This window comes from Nelumbo lutea, chromosome 1 (assembly GCF_056320005.1).
Source record: "Nelumbo lutea isolate HS-2025 chromosome 1, American lotus-T2T, whole genome shotgun sequence".
Classification (NCBI taxonomy): Eukaryota; Viridiplantae; Streptophyta; class Magnoliopsida; order Proteales; family Nelumbonaceae; genus Nelumbo; species Nelumbo lutea.
In genome coordinates, this window is record NC_142684.1 from 2,507,861 (window position 1) to 2,527,304 (window position 19,444).

Below are 19,444 nucleotides of genomic sequence, written 5' to 3' on the forward strand. Positions count from 1 at the left end.
ACTTGGACACTACCCATTGACGACCCTATGTTGAGTGGCCACCTTCCGGTCGAGCCGCCCCTTGAAGTTTCAGAAGGAACAATCGACCACTCCTCTAGAACAATGAAAACAAAAGGGAAAACCGTTAAAAATGTGCAAAACGAAATTAATACAAACCAACATTCCCACATAAATCTACCGTTAGTTTACCTTGCCAAAGCCATAATTTGTAAAAGCATCGACAAAGGTGGCCACTGAGTTTTTCCTTTCTGGCCACATCGGCATTTGTGCCCGATCTTTCATAGGATAATGAGAGGTAAAGTTTTCATAATTCAGCTATATATCATTTTTTACCTTCTTCTTCAATCACATAAATTCCTTGAAACGTACTATACTACAAGAAAACAAAAGATGTTCTGCCTTTTACTTACAGTTTTGACAAGAACCAGTAAGGATGGTATGGTGCGAGTCGGCAACCCCATTCCACAGACGAGCAAGACCTCTAGCAATCTGCATCTACGCACACTGCCCAAGAAAATTGGTATGAGTAAGAGAAGCTTCTTTATAGCAATAGCTTGAGAGGTTGCAAATCATGCATCGTTGGTTGTTGCACTTGTAAGTCCCGAGGATATGATGGCCGCCTGGAGAAATGACAAACATTGAGTCCAAAAAATGATAACAAGTTTGCATTGCTGACATTCTACAACTAGCACATACCATTAACTCTTCCCAATCTATATCACTGTCGAGTCTCCTTCGTGTGTCCATAGCATTGACCTGCCCATGAATATCGAGTAAGAAATAGGAGAAAAACAAATAGTTCTAGAAGCTGAGAAGCACGAATAGACCATAAGCTTGGCTTGGAGCTTTTCAGATCTAGATCATTTTGATCTTTTAGGGTCTTTCTTGGGATCCTGTCTTTTGGTCTAGTGGGCTTTCAGTAGCCAAACAGAAAAAAAGACCATTTTTGGTTTATTGGGATTCTAAAAGCCCAAATCTTTCAAAAAGACTTACCAAACAGCACTTAAAACAAACCAGCTGGGAGCCCAAAACTGAAATTGCTTTATTTTACAAAACAAACAATAAAGGAAAAACAGCAAATGATTATAATCCACCTGTACCTAAGCTCAAAACATGGCCACAAAATTAATTCAAACACAGGAATAAAACTTCTCACAGTAAGCTTTCTTGCCAATGGAATAAGGAGCCTTCCTATCCTGATTTTGACATTGACCCAGATGTTCTATCATTCCATAAGCTCATAATTTCTTTATTAGTTTGATGAATTAAATTTGATTATGGAAGGATAAGAAATATTAGGTGGGGATTGGACTTTATTTGTGAGGATTGCCTTAGATGTAGAGTTTCTAGGTCGGTAGATCAGTTTATTTGACTAACATCTGAATGGCTACCTTAATTTGGAGAAGTGGGACTTTGGAGTAACCTCAACAGGTGGTGGGATGGCAAAAAATTGACTGATATTATTCACTCTTGTGCATAGGTGATCGATAATATATATCATTAGTGTTTTAAAGTCTTAACTATCATTTATATACATTGGAATCATTTTCATATACTCTCCTTAGTAGCTTAATCTTTCACTTTCTCTCAATAGCATTTGAAACCTCATTCACATCTAGTGTTTATATTGAGCTTTCTTTAAGATTTAAGTCTATGAAACCAGCATGTGAAAAGTCAATAAGTGGGGTTGTCTTATATTAAATTTAGCCACCAAGTGGTGCATTGACCTAATCTAGCCATGCAAGATATGGTTTCAGTATAAGTATTATAAGTATTGTCATACATCGTAAGTTCTTCATAGATCAGCCAACTTGTCCCATGATTGATGTTTAATATTTGTGCTTGTCAGTTAAAAAGATTCCAGCAAAGCATGGGTCATAAAACAGGTATAGTTCAGATCAATCAAAAAAGAAAAAACAACCTGTCAGGATTGAGAAAATGTAAGGTAAATTTATAGGAGTTAAATTTGATGTATCGCAATCCGGTTGCTCCTAATTGGAGATGAAGTGGCTTCAGGTAGACGATGGAATTGGCTGATCTGCGCAGAGAATTAGAGAACCTGGAGGTATTTAACCGGCGAAGTCGCTCCGATGCTTAAGTCAGTACTTTGCGAGCTAAAGATAATTTAGAAAGCAAGAGAGCTAGTGAGCAGTGATTACGCGTACCTTAGGCCCCTGGAGGGGGGGCCTTCTTATAATGGAGTCCTCGCGGGCTTCGCAGAGTTGTTCTAGGATCATCGCCATGATAGAATCTGTTTCCGCATTAAGTGGGGATAACGTTATCAATTGATAAGGTTAATCACTTCCGCCCGAATCGGTCGGGGAGATAATGCTAGCTATTACGAGGCGTGATCCCGTAGAATTCAGGAACCGTTGGAGTGACTTTCGGGATTATATTATGAGGGCAGATCGGTATACCCGAGCTGGTTTCCCCGAACTGATATTCTCGAGCTAAGGCTTATACACCCCGAACTGAATCAAGTACTGGTGTCACGACCTGGTACAGAGGTGCCCTTAGCCCGGGATGATCTCGGCTCGAAGAAGACTTAGTTCGGGGTAATGGAGTATCACTTTGTAGCGAGTTGGCCATGCCGAGTTGTCACTCATGTCGAGTCACGTCCACGTGTCCTCTTATTATGAGGTCGGGCCAAATCACCCTTCATCAATTGCCCCCCACTCCCCGAGCCAGGGGTCCTGACCTGGTGTGGGGAGTTCACAACATGACAAGTGAATTTGGCTCGAAGTCCAAGCCGTCCAGTCGAATAGTTCATCGGTCGGACCAGTTTGGCTACTCGACTCAACCAAGGATAACTCATGTCACGTGCGGTTTACACGCGGACGTCACGCGATCTATAAATTCCACAGATGCCAAAAAACACACTAAACCGATTTCAACCTCGGGGGTCATGCAACTGGTTTTCTTAGGAACCGTCAGATCGCTTTGATCTTGATCGTTGATCCCTCGATATAGCGTCTATATATAGGGGGACCCGAGACATTTTCTTCGTCATAAGTTCACTAGCCTTCGTTCTGAGGTCGTGTTTAAACTCTTTAGCTCGGGTTTTCCAGTTCGTCATTTTTCCAGTTCGATCATTTTTCTTGGTGAGTCTTCCCTAGCTCTTCTTTTCAATTTAGTTCAGGTCGGTCCTCCTGAGGTGTAGTCATCCTGGGAGGGGTGAGAGACCTCAGATAACCCAGTGTCCACTTCTCGAGGTCAAGTGCTGGACAAGTTCGGTCCTTCAATGATGATTGTGGACAGACTTCGGGCACTAATATACCAGTACAACCTCCCGAGTGAGTACTCCTATAGTCTTCCCGCAGGCAACTTCCCTTGGGAACACGATCACGATGAGATCGTGATTTTTGGAGAGCAGCTCACGGCTGGTCTCCGTCTTCCTTTGCACCCCCTAATAGTAGAGGTCTTGAAGTTCTTTGATGTTACTATAGACCAGCTTCATCCGAACTCTATCCGTAATGTACTCGAGACCATTTCACTATTCTATGATTACGCCCTACCTCTCGATCTCGATACCTTTTCCTCTATTTTGTCCATCAAGAAGAACATTTCTTGTGTTCTTCCTGAGCATAGGTGGACCTACTATTTGTCCCCTCACCCGGGCTATAAAATTTTACACGGACTACCCAATAGGATCCTAGCCTGGAAGCGGGATTACTTCATGGTCCACAGTTCCATGGGGTGGCCTTTTCCAACCCATTGGAGGGTGGCCATTTAGGATTCCAATATTAGACTAGACCTGAAGACAAGGAAGATGCTCCATTCTTGGGCAGAGCTCGGCCTCAACTTTGCGGACTACATCGCTAAAGATAAGCTCGTGCAGGCTGGCTTGAGTCCTGGTAGGTCATCTTGGTATACAGTTAGTATCTTATTTTGATAGTTGGCACTCTATTCCTGATAACATTACTAATGCCAAGTTTGGTTGCAGCTCCCATGAAGCTCAGTGCAGACAAGCTTTTTGGGTAGATGAAAGGGAAGAAGAAGCGAGCTTCTAAAAGAGCTCGTACTGAGTCCCCACAGCCCGCCATTCCTGAGCCCAAACAGCCTTCTAGTACGCCTCCGGTGATTGACTTGGTCGAGCAGTCGGAGAAGACCCCAGTTCGCATGCCCGAGATGTCTTCGGAGCCTGCCCCCGCGATAGTTGCTGCTTCTTCGGGCAACGAGGAAATAGTTCGGAATATTCTGACTCCAAAATACAACCTCCATAAGAGCAAAGGGGCGGTGTATACTGAGGAGGTCTCGAGCTGGGCTGAACTACCGATGGCTCAGCTCAGGGCTCATGCGGCTACCCACTACATGGTAGTAAGTCTTGTTCTACCTTAAATTTTGTATTTGTAGCTTTGTTGGTACTAATTTATACTCTTGGCATGTGAACTCCGTCGTGCACGCCCTGACTTACCAATCCAAGCTGCACTTGAAGCGGGCTCTAGCTGTTAAAAGCTCATCCCACGAGGCTCATACTAACCCAAACTTAGCTCGCAGCAAGATCATTTAGTTGGAGAATGATGCACAAGTTCAAAAAGAGCTTATCACGGTGCTAATGTTGGAGAAGGCGGATCTGAAGCGCCAAGTGGAGAACCTTGAGACCGACGTCAAAGAAGAGAACTGAGATTCTGCTCAAGGCCATAGAGGAGGCCAAAGTCAAGGCCGTTGAGGAGTATAAGAGCTCGAAGGAGTTCGAGGGAAAGCTGATCGAGGTCGGGTTGGAGGGCTATCGTAAAGGCTTCAAGCTCAGTAGGTGGTTGACCAAGCGTGAGTTCCTGCAACTCGAAGTGAGTGCCATCACTACCTTGTGGATCACAGAAGAGATAGCCCTTGAAGCCACTAGGGACCCAGACTCCGAAGCGGAGAGCAACGGTGAGCTGCTCGACATTGAAGAGGTCGGTGCCGATGACAAAGTTGGTTCTTCTACCAAGGCTTTGGGCAAGGGTGATGGGTGCCCCAAATAGTTCTTTGTACTTCGAGCCTGCGGGCTCAGCATCTTTTTCTTTTTCTCTCCCCCTTTTGTATCGAGCTCTTTGTTATTAATGAAATACACTTATTTTCTAAGTATCGTGCAATTAACTTTTTCTAACCAATATAATGGATGTGCTTTCCCCGAGCTGTCGAGCTATCGAGCTAGATAATCGAAGTGGGGATTTCTCAATTGTCATCACCTCGAACTGTCACCCAGTACTTAGTAGCGGAAACTTCATGAGATGTATGCCAATGTGAGCGACATTATAGCGTATATACCTGACTTGTCTGCACACGGGCTACTTAAATAGACGTTGGTTATCCCTAACGGGCCCAACCTGTTATACTTCGAGTTGTCTATGCCTTAGGCATTAAAAATACTTTGCCTATTCCGAAGAGGCGACTAGGTCTTATATGGTGCTGAGGTCTTTTGTTAGCTCGGCGCTTTTTCCCTTAGGTTGAGGGAGCGACTCATAGTCCACTCTCCTTCGGAGCTAGCCCATGCTGAAGAGGTGGCTGGGTCTTATATGGTGTCGAGGTCTTTTGTTAGCTCGGCGTTTTGGCCTTTAGGCCCTATGAGCGACTCACAGTCCACTCCCTAGTTCGGCAATTACAGATATTATTGTCTTAGGTTGACGATGTTCCATGCCCGAGATACCTGTTTTCCTTCTAGGGTTTCGAGATCGCACGTTCCTTCCCCAAGCACCCGCTTTACTCGGTAGGGTCCTTCCCAATTCGGTCTGAGCTTACCAACACCGGGCTCAAGCACCATGACTTTGCGAAGAACCATGTCTCCAACGCGGAAGTTCTGCTTCTAGACTCTAGCGTTATAGTACTGAGCTACTCTCTGTTGGTAGGCCGTGGTTCTAATGTACGCGAGGTCCCGTACCTCTTTAAGTAGGTTGAGGTTGGTGCATAGCTCGTCCTTGTTTGCCTCTTCGTCGTATGCCTCCAGGCGTAGTGTAGGCACCTCAATCTCGACCGGGATCACTACCTCCGTGTTGTAGGTGAGGTTGAATGGAGTCTCACCCGTGGCGGTCTTCACAATGGTTCGATAAGCCCATAGTACGGTGGGCAGCTCGTCTACCCATAATCCTTTAGCTCGGACTAAGCGTGCCTTCAGTCTGCGAAGGATGGCCCTGTTTGTGACTTCCGCTTGAACGTTCGCTTGAGGGTGTGCCACCGAGGTGAAATTCTATTGTATCCCCATGTCTTTGCACTAGTTCTGGAACTTGATGTCCTCGAATTGCTTGCCGCTGTCAGAGATAAGTACTCGGGGTAGTCCAAAATGGCAAACTATATTTCTCCAAAAGAAGTTTTGCATGCTTCGTGCTGTGATCGTTACAAGAGGTTTGGCCTCCACCCATTTTGTGAAGTAGTCCACTGCTACCACTAGGAATCTCCTCTGTCCTGTTATTAGCGGGAATGGTTCAAGTATGTTGATTCCCCACTGTGCGAAGGGCCATGGGCAAGTGAGGTACTTTAGGTCAGCAGCGGGCTGGTGGTGGGCGTTCGCGTGCCTTTGACACTTGTCTTATATTTTGACGAACTCAATCGCATATGTCTTCATCGTTGGCCAATAGTAACCCTGTCGTAGTGCCTTCTGGGCGAGAGCCCTACCCCCTAGGTTTTCGCCGCACAAACCCTCATGAGTGTCGCGGAGGATGAGCTCAGCTTTAGAAGGTCGTAAGCATTGTAGATAAGGAAGCGTGTAGGATCTTCAGTACAGCCGTTCGTTTATCATGACGTATTTGGCTGCCTGACGCTCTACCCTTCTGGCAACATTATGATCTGCAGGGAGGGTCCTGTGGAGCATGTAGCTCGCGAGTGGATCAATCCATCTTAGCTCAACTTGTGCAACAGGAGCGACCTCCTCTGCCCCCCCCCCCCCCCCCGCGAATGCTAGGCCGAGGCAGGTTCTCTATGTACACGGTCCTCATGGTGTTGTCGTTTGTGCTAGCTAATCGGGATAGAGCATCGTCCTCAGTGTTCTCGGACCTCGGGATCTGCCTAATGAAGTAAGACTGGAAATCCCGCAAAGCTTCTCTAACCTTGGCTAGGTAGGCGATCATGGTCGGTTCGCGAGCTTCATAATCGCCGGTGACCTGGTTGACCATGAGCTGGGAATCATTGCAAATAACGAGGTGTTTAGCTCGTACTTCGTTTGCTAAGGCAAGCCCGACTATCAACACTTCGTACTCTACTTCATTGTTGGACACAGTGAACTCAAACCGAAGTGCATACTCCAGTTTCACACCGCTTAGCCCATACAAAATGATTCCAACTCCGCTACCTTGCTGATTCGACGAGCCGTCCACATGGAGGATCCAGGTCTCCTCATCCTAGGTTGGCTTCGCTCTAACCAGGAGAGGTGCTGCACTAGTTGAAGATTCCTCTCTGTGCTCGGGCTCGATCAACTCAGGGACTATAATGCTGAAGGTACATTCCGTGATAAAGTCGGCTAAAGCTTGGGCCTTGATAGCTGTTCGAGGTTCATACTGGATATCGTACTCGCAAAGTTCAATGGCCCACTTCATCAACCTACCGGAAACCTCGGGCTTGAGCAAGACTTGCCTCAAAGGTTTGTTGGCGAGGACGACGATGGTATGAGCCTGGAAGTATGGCCGAAGTTTCTGAGCTGCAATGACTAGCATGTACGCCAACTTTTTGATATCCGAATATCTTGTTTTTGCGTCCTACAAAACTTTACTAACATAGTAGATGGGTCGTTGAACCCGATCTACTTCTTTTATCAATACCGAGCTGACTACCTCGTCACTCGCAGAGAGGTACAACTTCAAAATATCTCCCTCCTCGGGTCGGGTCAGAACCGGGATATGGCGAGGTACTTTTTGAGCTCGTCAAAAGCGAGCTGGCACTCTTCGGTCCATTCAAATGCCTCTTTTTGATTGCCTTGAAGAAAGGCAGGCAATGATCTGCCGATTTAGACATGAAGCGGCTCAGAGCGGCTATACGACTGTTCAACCTCTGAACCTCCTTCAATTTTTGGGGCAGTCTCATGTCTAGGATAGGCTTAATTTTCTCAGGGTTGGCCTCAATGCCGTGTCGGTTGATGATGAAACCCAAGAATTTACCCGTGTTGACACCAAAGACACATTTATTGGGATTTAATTTTATATTGTACTTGTGCAAAATTTGAAAAACACAATATAAGTCTTTTATTAAATCATTTGAAAATTGAGTCTTGACGACCATGTCGTCTACATAACATTCTACTTTCTTTCTGATCAGCGGCTCAAATAGTCGGTTTACAAGTCTTTGAAATGCTGCCCCGGCATTCTTCAGTCCAAAGGGCATGACCTTGTAACAGTACAGGCCGAGCTCGGTTATGAAGATTGTTTTCTCTTCATCGGCAGGGTCCATCTTGATCTGGTTGTAGCCCGAGTATGCATTTAGAAAACTCAGCAACTCGTGCCTTGAGGTTGTGTCCACTAGACGGTCGATTTTGGGAAGGGGGAAGCAATCCTTTGGGCAAGCCTGATTCAGGTCGGTATAATCGACGCACATGCGCCATTTACCGTTTGCCTTTTTTACCAGAACAAGGTTGGTCACCCAGCTCGGATAATACCTCCTTGATGAAATCAGCTGTGAGGAGTTTCTCGACTTCCTCGTCAACTATTCTCCAACGCTCTAGGGCTAAGTTGCATTTCTTTTGTCTAACGGGCCTAACTACAGGATCAGTGTTCAACTTATGAGTTATTATCTTAGCATCTATGCTGGGCATCTCTGTCGCGGACCACGCAAAAACATCTAAGTTTTCAAGTAAGAAGCTTACTATCTGAGAACGCAGAGGCTCTTCGATCGACGTGCCAATTTGGAGAGTCCAAGCTGGATCCTCTATCGAAGTGGGTACAGAGACTGTCTCGCCTATAGGTGAAGCTTGCTCCTCAGTGTACTCCACAGGTCACTCCAGTTCAAGATCGCTTACAGCCTTAGCTTTCCTTTTGAGGTTTGATGACATAGCATTTGCGAGACTCAAGTTGGTCACCTTGCACCACCCCAACTCCAAAGTTCGTAGGGAACTTCATAGCCAAATAATAGGTGGACACCACTGCACAAAGGGCATGGGTGATAGGCCGACCTATTATGGCGATGTACGGGGAGGGAGTTGCGACCACTAGAAAGGTGTGAACGAATCTCAAAATGTTGGGCCACGTACCGACCTCTACAGGTACCGTAATTCATCCTAAGGGACAAACTTCTTCTCCACTGAAGCTTACCAGCGGTGTGTCTGTGGGCTTGATATCATTTTTGGGGAGCTGCACCTTATCAAATGTGTCCTTGAATAGTATATCAGCCAAGCTGCCTGAATCCACTAGTACGCGCTTCACTTCGAAGTCGTTGATTCTTATTTTTATGACAAGCGCGTCGTCATGGGGGTATTGGATCCCGCATGCATCATCTTCAGTGAAGAACACGGGCTCTTCGAATCTTGGCCGCTTCGAAGGGTTTTGCTCTTCTCTTTCTAACTCGCGAGCTGAGGTTTTCGCCGCGGCTGATGTGCAGCCCGCGACGATTGATCCGTCAGTTATCATATGAATTACTCCTCAGACTGGTCTCTCTTTGGGCAGCTATCTCTGCGGCTACTCGCTCTGCCTATTGCTGGTCTCGAGAGCATCTCCCCCTTGTTCCACTTGCCAATTTGCTTGATTTTTATTTTCTTTTAATACAAAATTCTTTAGGTATTCGGGACGGATGAGTTCTTCAATCTCATCGCAGAGATTTTTACAATTCTCAGTATATGACCATGGTCCTTGTGAAAATGGCAGTATACTTTTTTGTTTCTGGTATTTGGATCCCCTCTCATCCGAGGTGGTCACTTCACGTAAGGGGCGTCTTTGATCGCCATAAGAATTTCTGCCCGCTTCGTGTTCAAGGGCATGTAGTTCATCCTTTCTACTGAAGGAGTTCAGAAAGATTGATCCGGTTTACTCCCTCCCCGAGCTTGCTCATCCTTCTTCCGTTTATTATCCCCGTTTGTTGAGGTCTTACCTTCTCTTTTCCTCTTTTCTGGTGGATTCTCGCTTTTCTGGTTCATCTCTTCCTTTGTTTCGATAAACTGGTCGATGAGCTTGAGAAACTCTGTGACATCTTTGGGCTTGTTGGCCACCACGTGCCACTTGAATTCCTTGTGGGCGATGCCTCTCTTCATGGCTGTAAGTCTCACAGCGGGGTCTAGATCGGGAATTTGCAAGCACGTGTCATTGAAACACTTGATGTAACTCCAGATAGATTCTCCCTTTCTTTGGACTATGCCGAGGAGGCTTTCCTGGGACCTCAGGCACCTCTTACTAGTGATGAAGTGCGAGGTGAAGATCTGCACGAACTGTGCCCAACTCTTGATTGTCCCGGGTGCAAAGTTTCTATACCATATGCGATCTACCCCCCAAAAGTTATGGAGAAAACAACACACATGCAGGATTCATCTGCCCTGGCCAAGTGGATTTGTGATTGGAATGAATCTACATGGTCATTTGGGTCGAACGACCCGTCATACTTGTCCAGGAGAGGTACCTTGAAATCCTTTGGCATTGGGATGGCCAAGAGTTTGGGAGATAGAGGAGATGGCACAAAAAGGAGTGGAGTGGTCTTCACGGTCCCTGAGCTCACCTCTTCTTTTCCTTTGGGTAGTTCGGGTAAGTTCTGAACTGTAGCTCGGTGAGCTCTGCGACGTCGCCTTTGTTGCTTCTTTACTGGCTCTGCATTAGTGTTGCTAGCTTCAGTATTGTCGAGCACTATTCTGGCAAGGAGTTGGTCGGACTGCTGGCGACGACTGCTGCTATGGACTGAGAGGTCTTGTCTAGAGTTCGCGGCCAGAACTCCGAACCGGTTTTTCGTGAGCAGAACTTTGAACTACGAAGGCCGAGGTGAAGCGGCCCTGGCGGGCTGGGTGTCTCCCGACCTATTTACTTGCTGCGAGGTTGGAGGAGTAATTTGTCTCTCGCTCCTGTCGCGGGACGAGACTTGACTCCCCAAAGGGTTCTAGAACTGGGAGGTCTCTCCCTGGCAAGGAGGGTGTTCGCTCTTGCGATAAGGCTTGGTTTGCTGTGTGGCTGGATGCCGAGGTGGAACCGGTTGCTAATTCGATGGTAGTGGAGGGAACTGCTACTGGTATTACTGCTGATAAACATGGTGCAGCACTTGCTGCTGGTACAGTTGAAATTGCTGGACCTGCCGCATTTGTGCTTGCATAGCCCGCATGCAATGTACCAGGTCGTTGAGTTGATTCTGTCCGACCACCGGGGGAACAACAGATGGTTCGGCGAAAGTTGCCCCTACTGTAGGAGGGAGTGGAGTGTTCACTGGTGCCATTACCTAGGGTACATTCAGTGTGGGGACCCCGTCAACAGAGAGAGGCATAGTGAATTGCCCAATACACACGGTTGGGACCTGGAGTTGCCCCCCGGAGACGTTCATATCAGCAGTATGTCCGACGTTACTGGAGGAAGCCATGAAAATTGAATTTGGAATGTTTCGCGGAAAAGGATTTTTGAAGCGTTTCCCATAGACGGTGCCAATTGATGTGTCGCAATCCGGCTGCTCCTAGCTGGAGATGAAGTGGCTTCAAGTAGACGACGAAGTTGGCTGATCTGCACAGAGAATCAGAGAACCCGGGGGTGTTTACCCGGTGAGGTCGCTCCGATGCTTAAGTCAGTACTTTGCGAGTTGAAGATAATTTAGAAAGCAAGAGAGCTAGTGAGCAGTGATTACGCGTACCTTAGGCCCCCGAAGGGAGGGCCTTTATATAATGGAGTCCTCGCAGGCTTCACGGAGTAGTTCTGGGATCATCGCCATGATAGAATCTGTTTCTGCATTAATTGGGGATAACATTGTCAATTGATAAGGTTAATCACTTCCACCAGAATCGGGCCGGGAGATAATGCTAGTTGTTACGAGGCGTGATCCCACAGAATTTGGAAACCGTTGGAGTGACTTTCAGGATTATATTATGAGGGAAGATCAGTATACCCGAGCTGGTTTCCCCGAATTAATATTCTCGAGCTAAGGCTTGTACACCTCTAACTAAATCAAGTACTGGTGTCGCAACCTGGTACCGAGGTGCCCTTAGTTCGGGATGATCTCGGCTCGAAGAAGCCTTAGTTCGGGGTAATGGAGTATCACTTTGTAGTGAGCTAGCCATGCCAAGTTGTCACTCATGTTGAGTCACGTCCACGTGTCCCCTCATTATGAGGTCGGGGCAAATCACCCTTCATCAAGATTCACTGAATCCTCTGTTAGTCTTCACTGAGAATATTTAAGAAAGTAATATTATCATCTGTTAGTCTTCACCAATCCTCTCATATGAAGCTGGAAAGGTGTTAGATTCACCTTACAGCTTCTTACATCACTACCATCCCTGAATCTTCTTTAACATTAAATCTGGTTAGTGTTTTTTCTAACATCTAAAGCTCTTCCTTGAGAATGTAATCCACCACTTCGAAGTTCCAACACAATGAAGGCTTATTAAGATCAGTTTTGCATTGAACAATTGGGACCCCCCAATTGTATGGTACGGTCCCGCCAGTCAGGAGACAACCTACAGGCATGACGCCACCAGGTGAGAGACATGAGCGCAGTCCTCTAAATTGGCAGGTGTTGCGCTGCTAGACGTGGGATGTGGGAGCAATCTGGCAGGTATGGTCTTGTCAGATAAGAAGCTTCTCGCGTGACTTCGAGCCACCCTGTAGCGAGCTGTTCTGTAACGAGCTGTTGGCGGTGTGGTAGCTACGACGGGTTGTTGGTCAAAGGGATTCTATCTCAAACTGCCGAGGTGATCTTCTCCCAAGCTACCAAGGGGGTCTCGTCCCAAGCTGCCAAGGGGGCGGGCTCGCCCTAGCTCGCGAATTGGGATGAATCCAGATTGAAACTCCCTCAGCTCGGGGCACTTGTGTTCCCGAGCTCGTTCTGTAACGGGTTGACAATTGCTAAGCTGTCACTCATGCCTCATCACGTCCACGTGCTGATCTGTCCATGCCGAGCTGTCGTACATGTTGAATCACGTACACGTGTCACGGAGGTCGGGCCAAATCACCTTCATCAATTATCTATCATCATATCAGTCAAAAAAAAATTATATCATTAGAGAACACCAGGTGCCTTTTCTTTTCCTTCATTTTATGGTTGTGTTGATGGTATGGTTTCTTGTTTTGCTTTCTTACACAGTACACTAAAACTGTAAGGATCTTCGAGCACCTCTCCATGTATGACATTTTCCATAATTGGCAATTGGCAGTTGTGTCATCTTCAGTTAAACAGGTGGTGAGGTGACATCGGAATACACCTAATCCAAACTAAATGTGACATTGGAATACACCATGGCCTGACAGAGTCAGCTTCAAGGAGCTTGGTTGAAATATTGGACGTATTGGGCTGTGCCAGTAGTTGATTGCAATGTAAAACGGGAGAGGTCAGATGAAGATCATGGATGAGTGGTAAAACAAGAAATGATAAAATAAAAACAAAAATAAATAAATAATGCATCCAAAAGGACCTTGGTTGGGCCCGAAATGTGACAAGATACAGAAAACTAATTTAGAACAATGATCACATGAATCAGGAATAAAAAAAGGCGAGATGAACTTGATGTAAATTGAACAGCCTAAAAAGACAAGGGAAAGACCAAAATCTGCAATTGCATTATCCACCTAAACGATGAAAAAACCAAGATGTTCGTAGAAGCAAGGCATTTTTCATGTTCTTGGATTCAATTAAGGAATGTTATGAGGCTCTAGTGATTGCTAAGTTTTTGGCTTTGATGTACAGTTACATGAAGAAAATTAGCATGGCATGATTGATAACTCCGATTCCCTTCATCAAGTCTGTGCATTCCTGAGGAGGAGAAAAGCTCCGGTTGGGCAATCTTCCAGGAGGCCTTAACCGTTCTTGATCTTGATCTTCCTACCTCTGCAGGCGGGGAAGAGCAGAGTGGTGGTATCTGGAAGCTAGACGACGAGTGGTTGCCATCGGCTTCAAGACTTTTGCGTTCGAAACAAACTTGACTGAATCAGGGAGGAGCAAGAGAGCTTGGATAAGAGTTACAGGAAGAGGTGAACTGGACTGGAAAGTCTCTCCAGGAGATTAGAAGGAATCCCGCTCCGGTTGGGCAATCTTCTAGGATGCCTTAACCGTTCTTGATCTTGATCTTCCTACTTTTGTAGGCGAGAAAGAGCAGAGTGGTGGTATCTGGAGGCTTCGCCCACATTTCTATAGTCCATTAAACTGGTCTGTTCGGTTCATGGAAACGTTCGTTTGCACAAAGACTGAAGATCTAGATATCTTAATTAGAAAAATCTTTTCGAATCTAAACGAACAGGATCCGCACCGTCAAATCTTTTATGACCGTTGGCCGTTGCAAGGGAAATGCGCGCTAACCGAATTCCTGGTGAAGATGGTAATTATTTGGGTTCGGATTTCGGGTATTCTGACCCACACCTATTTCCGCATCCAATCATTTCCCATTTTTGTAGTTTTATTAAATGAAATTTATTCCGATTTTGGGTATTCCAACCCATACCCGTTTCTACATCCAATAATAAATAAAATAATTAAAATTAATCTCCCTCAAATAAATTTGATCTCAAATAATTTCCATTATTCAATAATGTTCAAAAATAATAATAATGGAAAAACTGTAATAACAACAACAATAATAATAATTTCCATTACGTATTAATTACAATATTGTAATTATTGCATAATGGAAAGTTATTAATATTAGAACACAATAAAATTATTGCAATATTTATTATTATTAGAGCTAGGATAATTGTTACACTAATACTACCTCATTATTTAATAAATTATTATTAAATAATTATTCACATGATATTTTACCTCACTTATTTAATAATTACTTATTAAATAAGTATAATTATTTAATAATTATTAAATCCATTGTTTTAAATAATGGATTCGAGAATTAATTTCCCCAACTTATAAAATTTTAATTTCTTAAATAAATTATTTAATTATTTATCAATATTTCAGAAATTATTTACATAATAGTCCATCTTTATTGTTTAATTACTTACATAATATTTTACCTCACTTAAGAAAATTAATTTCCCCAACTTATAAAATTTTAATTTCTTAAATAAATTATTTAATTATTTATCAATATTTCAGAAATTATTTACATAATAGTCCATCTTTATTGTTTAATTACTTACATAATATTTTACCTCACTTAATTAATGATTATTGAAAATTATATCAAAAATTATTTGAATTATTAACTTTTAATTTCTTGGAAGAAATTATTAATCTAGAATAAATTAATTTTCAGAAAATTAATTTCCCAAGTTATAAAACTTTAATTTCTTGGGGTAAATTATTTAATTATTTAATAATTGTTTTGGAAATTATACATAATAGTTCACTTTATTGTTTAAAAAATAATTATTTACATAATATTTTACCTCATTTAATAATTTTATTCAGTAATTATTGGAAATAATTTAATAATTATTAAATCCATTATTTAAATAATGGATTCAGGAACACATTGAAAATTTTTTCTGAATATATTTAAATTATTAAATTTTAATTTCTTGGAAATTGTTAAATTGGAATAAATTCGTTTTTAGAAAATTAATCTCCCCTAATTATAAATTTTTTATTTCTTGGAATAAGTTATTTAATTATTTAAAGTATTTCAAAAGTTATTTGCATACTAGTTCATCTTTATTGTTTATAAATGATTATAACATAATCATTTCATAGATAGTTATAAAATAATTATTTGCATAATGTTTTGCCTCACCTATTTAATTAGTTATTAAATAAGTATTGAAAGTTATTTTATATGTATTAAATACATTATTTAAGTCATGTACTTGTGAATATATTGAAAATATTTCAAAATATATTTATATTATTAAATTTTAATTTCTTGAAAGAAACTATCACTTTCCCTTGACAAATCCCATGCATTGCATTGGTCCCCGCTAGTGTGATATATGCCCTAGAAAACACATAAACCACCTCAAAAATGAGCCTGGATCTCCCACCAACAAGAGCTTTGTCCACGTCTACCCACATAACACTACAACCACACATGGGTGGGATATATATATTCATGTCAGCATGTCTCTCCTTTGAGAGAAGCTATTTATCTATTTTCTCCTTTTTTGAATTTTTTTATTTATTTTTAATTCTCTCATTTTTTAAACAACCAATGAGAAGTACTTTCTCAATAACCTAAGTAATCTTTTCTTCTAAAATTACTCCTAAACTACCTCCCCCACTTTGTCCAAAATGATCTATAATTTTGTAGAGAGTTTCTCTCCTAAATTATCTATAATTCCTATTTATCCTCTCCCCTACTTTTTATCCATATCTATCTAAAGAAAGTTTAGATTAAAAAAATTAAGAATTATTTAAATATTCTAACAAAATTATAAAATAACTTAAAAATATTTATTAAAAATATAAAAAATAATTTTATACTTTTACAAAATATATCATGAAATTATGTAATAACAATTTAAATTATCAATTTAAATGTTTTTTAAATAATTAATAATATGTAATATCTTTAAATAAATAAAATTCGATTAACAAAAAATTTTAAATATTTTATAGATTATTTAAATATTTCAATAACTAAATATTTATCATAACTAGATTTTAAATAGTTAAAATAACAAAATTATGTAATAAATTAAAAAAAATCTTCAAAGTATAAATAATTATAACATAATAGTTAAATTATAATAATTTAATATATTAGAAATTTAATAATGAAATTATGTAATCATAGTATAAATTATGATTTTATGGAATATTAAATTCAATAAACAATTAATATTTTTAAACTTTAATATTTTACATATTATTTAAGTATTTAAATAACTAAATATTTAACATAACTAGATTTTAAATAGTTAAAATAAATAAATTATGTAATAAATTGAAAAAACCTAAAAAGTAGAAAAATAATTATAACTTAATATTGAAATTAATAATGATTCAATATTTTTACATAATATTGTAAATAATTAATTTCACTTATATCGAGTAATAGTTAGAGAAAATAACTTTCAAAAAAATAATATTTATTAATAATAATTTTAAACTCAATTTAGATTTTTATATAATTATATATACTAAAATTAATATTTATTATCTTTTGTGATAAATGTATTTTCAATAAGTATGTATAAATTTATTTTGTTTAGTATTTAATAGAAAATTTTCAATAATTATTGGAGATTAAATTACAATTGTTGAAATTTTTAAATTTAATTTATTGTACTTATTGTATTTATGTTATAAGTTATTGATTAATATTTAGTAGAGATTAAACTATTATTTGTTATTATACTATTTATTGACTAAGTTAATATATTTTTAGTGCTTATTGTATTTTTGTAATTTTTTGTAATTATTGTAGTTTTCATTATATATATTTTCAATAATTGTGTATTTTTGCTATAAATTTTCAATAATTTTTGGAGATTAAACTATTGTTATTTATTAGAGATAAGACAGTTAATTTAGCTGAAATTAGGAGTGTTCATGAGTTGGTTCAGTGCGATCGTAGGCTATTTGGTTAACCAAATTGACCTGGTCAGGTTAGGGAGTTTGTTAACTAAAACCGACTAAGTTTTTGTGAAAATTGACCAACTCAAGTTGTATTGGTTTGGGTCAATTTTTTTGTTTGGGCAATCTGTTCAAAAGATTTAAACTTAAAAATTTAATTTCATTTTAAAAATTACAGTGTGATTATTAAATAATAAATTTAAAAATTAGATTTGTGATATAAAACATTTTAGACTAAGAAATATGGGAAAATTTCCACTTTTTCATATTAAAAATTATATTTAAAATATAAAATATTAATATATATATATCCATGGTTAGGTCATTTGGTTTTGGTCGGTTTACAAATGGCTAAAGTGGAACTGATCCAACTTGGTCGAATTGGGAAATTTTTGAACCAAAGCCAACCTAAAATACTAGAAAATCGACCAACTCGGGTCGAGTTAATTGGGTTGGTTGGTTTCATCGGTTTGATAAATAAACCTAGTTGAAATTAATTATTGTTATTTTTGTATTATAAAACATTTATTAAAAGTATTATATAAAATATGAATAATTATTAATTATTTAAAGAATTGAAAATATAAAACAATTGTACTCTTATTCGTTTCTATTATGGTTCATTTATTAGAACACACTTTTAGGGATGACAATTTCCCAATCCCCGACGGGGACCTGACTTCCCCGACCTAGTGGGGCTAGGGATGGAGATTGTTTTGGCGGGGTGGGGGTGGGGGTGGGGATGAGGATTAATAGGAATCCCCAATTGAGGTCGAGGTCGGGGATGGGGATTGAGGTCCAATTGAATGGAAATTTATTAAATCTTTCAATTAACAATAATAGAAATTTACCATGTGGTTGATACTCAATATATCATTTTGATCATTTCTATCATCAAATTGAATATTGGGTTAACGAGGATAGTATTTTCAAAACCAGTTCAAGCCAGATGGTTAGACCAAAAAAATTGGGAGTCGAATACTATTTCACCTCAAAACCGTTTTTTGTCCAAAAACTGTTTATTTGGTTAGCGAACTGCTAAACTGGGCGGTTGAACCATCAACCTGGACAACAATTTTTGTCCTTTTTTTGTTTTTCTTTTTTTTTTGTCAAAGCGGGTCATCCGTTCAGACCGAACAATCGAACCATTTGACCTCAAAACGGTTCTCTATCCAGTTTGATTTTAAAAACCTTGGACAGGGAGTGGATGCCTTGCCTTGAGCTTGGCTTGGTGTGCGGCATGGCATGGCCCAAGGCCCAGCCCAACCCATGGCACGACATGGGCCCGTGGTGGCTTGGGCTGTGGACCATGCCAAACTAACGCCCCCCCCCCCCCCCCCCCCCCCCCAAATCATCCTAGAGGAGGGAGGCATGGCCCAGGACACCTCATGGGCCAACATGTCACGACTCGCACTTTGTGTGGGCTACATGCGGGTCGTGTCGTGCCGACTCACAACAACCCAATTTACACCTCAACTTGACATTGCCCAATACTGCGGATGGGGCAGGGAAATTCGAGGATTGTCCATCCTTGATGAGGAGTGGGGTGCCTTGCCCTTGAACTCGCCTGACATTGAGGAGTGGTTACCTTGCCCTGAACCCGCGTGACACTAGGGATGGGGTAAAATGTCTTGACTATGGGGCAAGGAAAGGGATGGGGTGCCTTGCCCTAAACCCACCCCGTTGTCATTCCTATACAATTGTTAATTATTAGTGGAATTAATAAAATTGTTAGCTTTTATAATTATTTTTATTTATTTAATGTTAATTAAAATTTCATTTAAAATAATAAAAAGAATAAAAATTATTAAAATTACTAAAAATTATTAATAAAACTAAATTTATTAAAAAAAATGTTCATATTCAATTAACAATAATTATTTTTATAAATCAACATTAAATGAAAAAT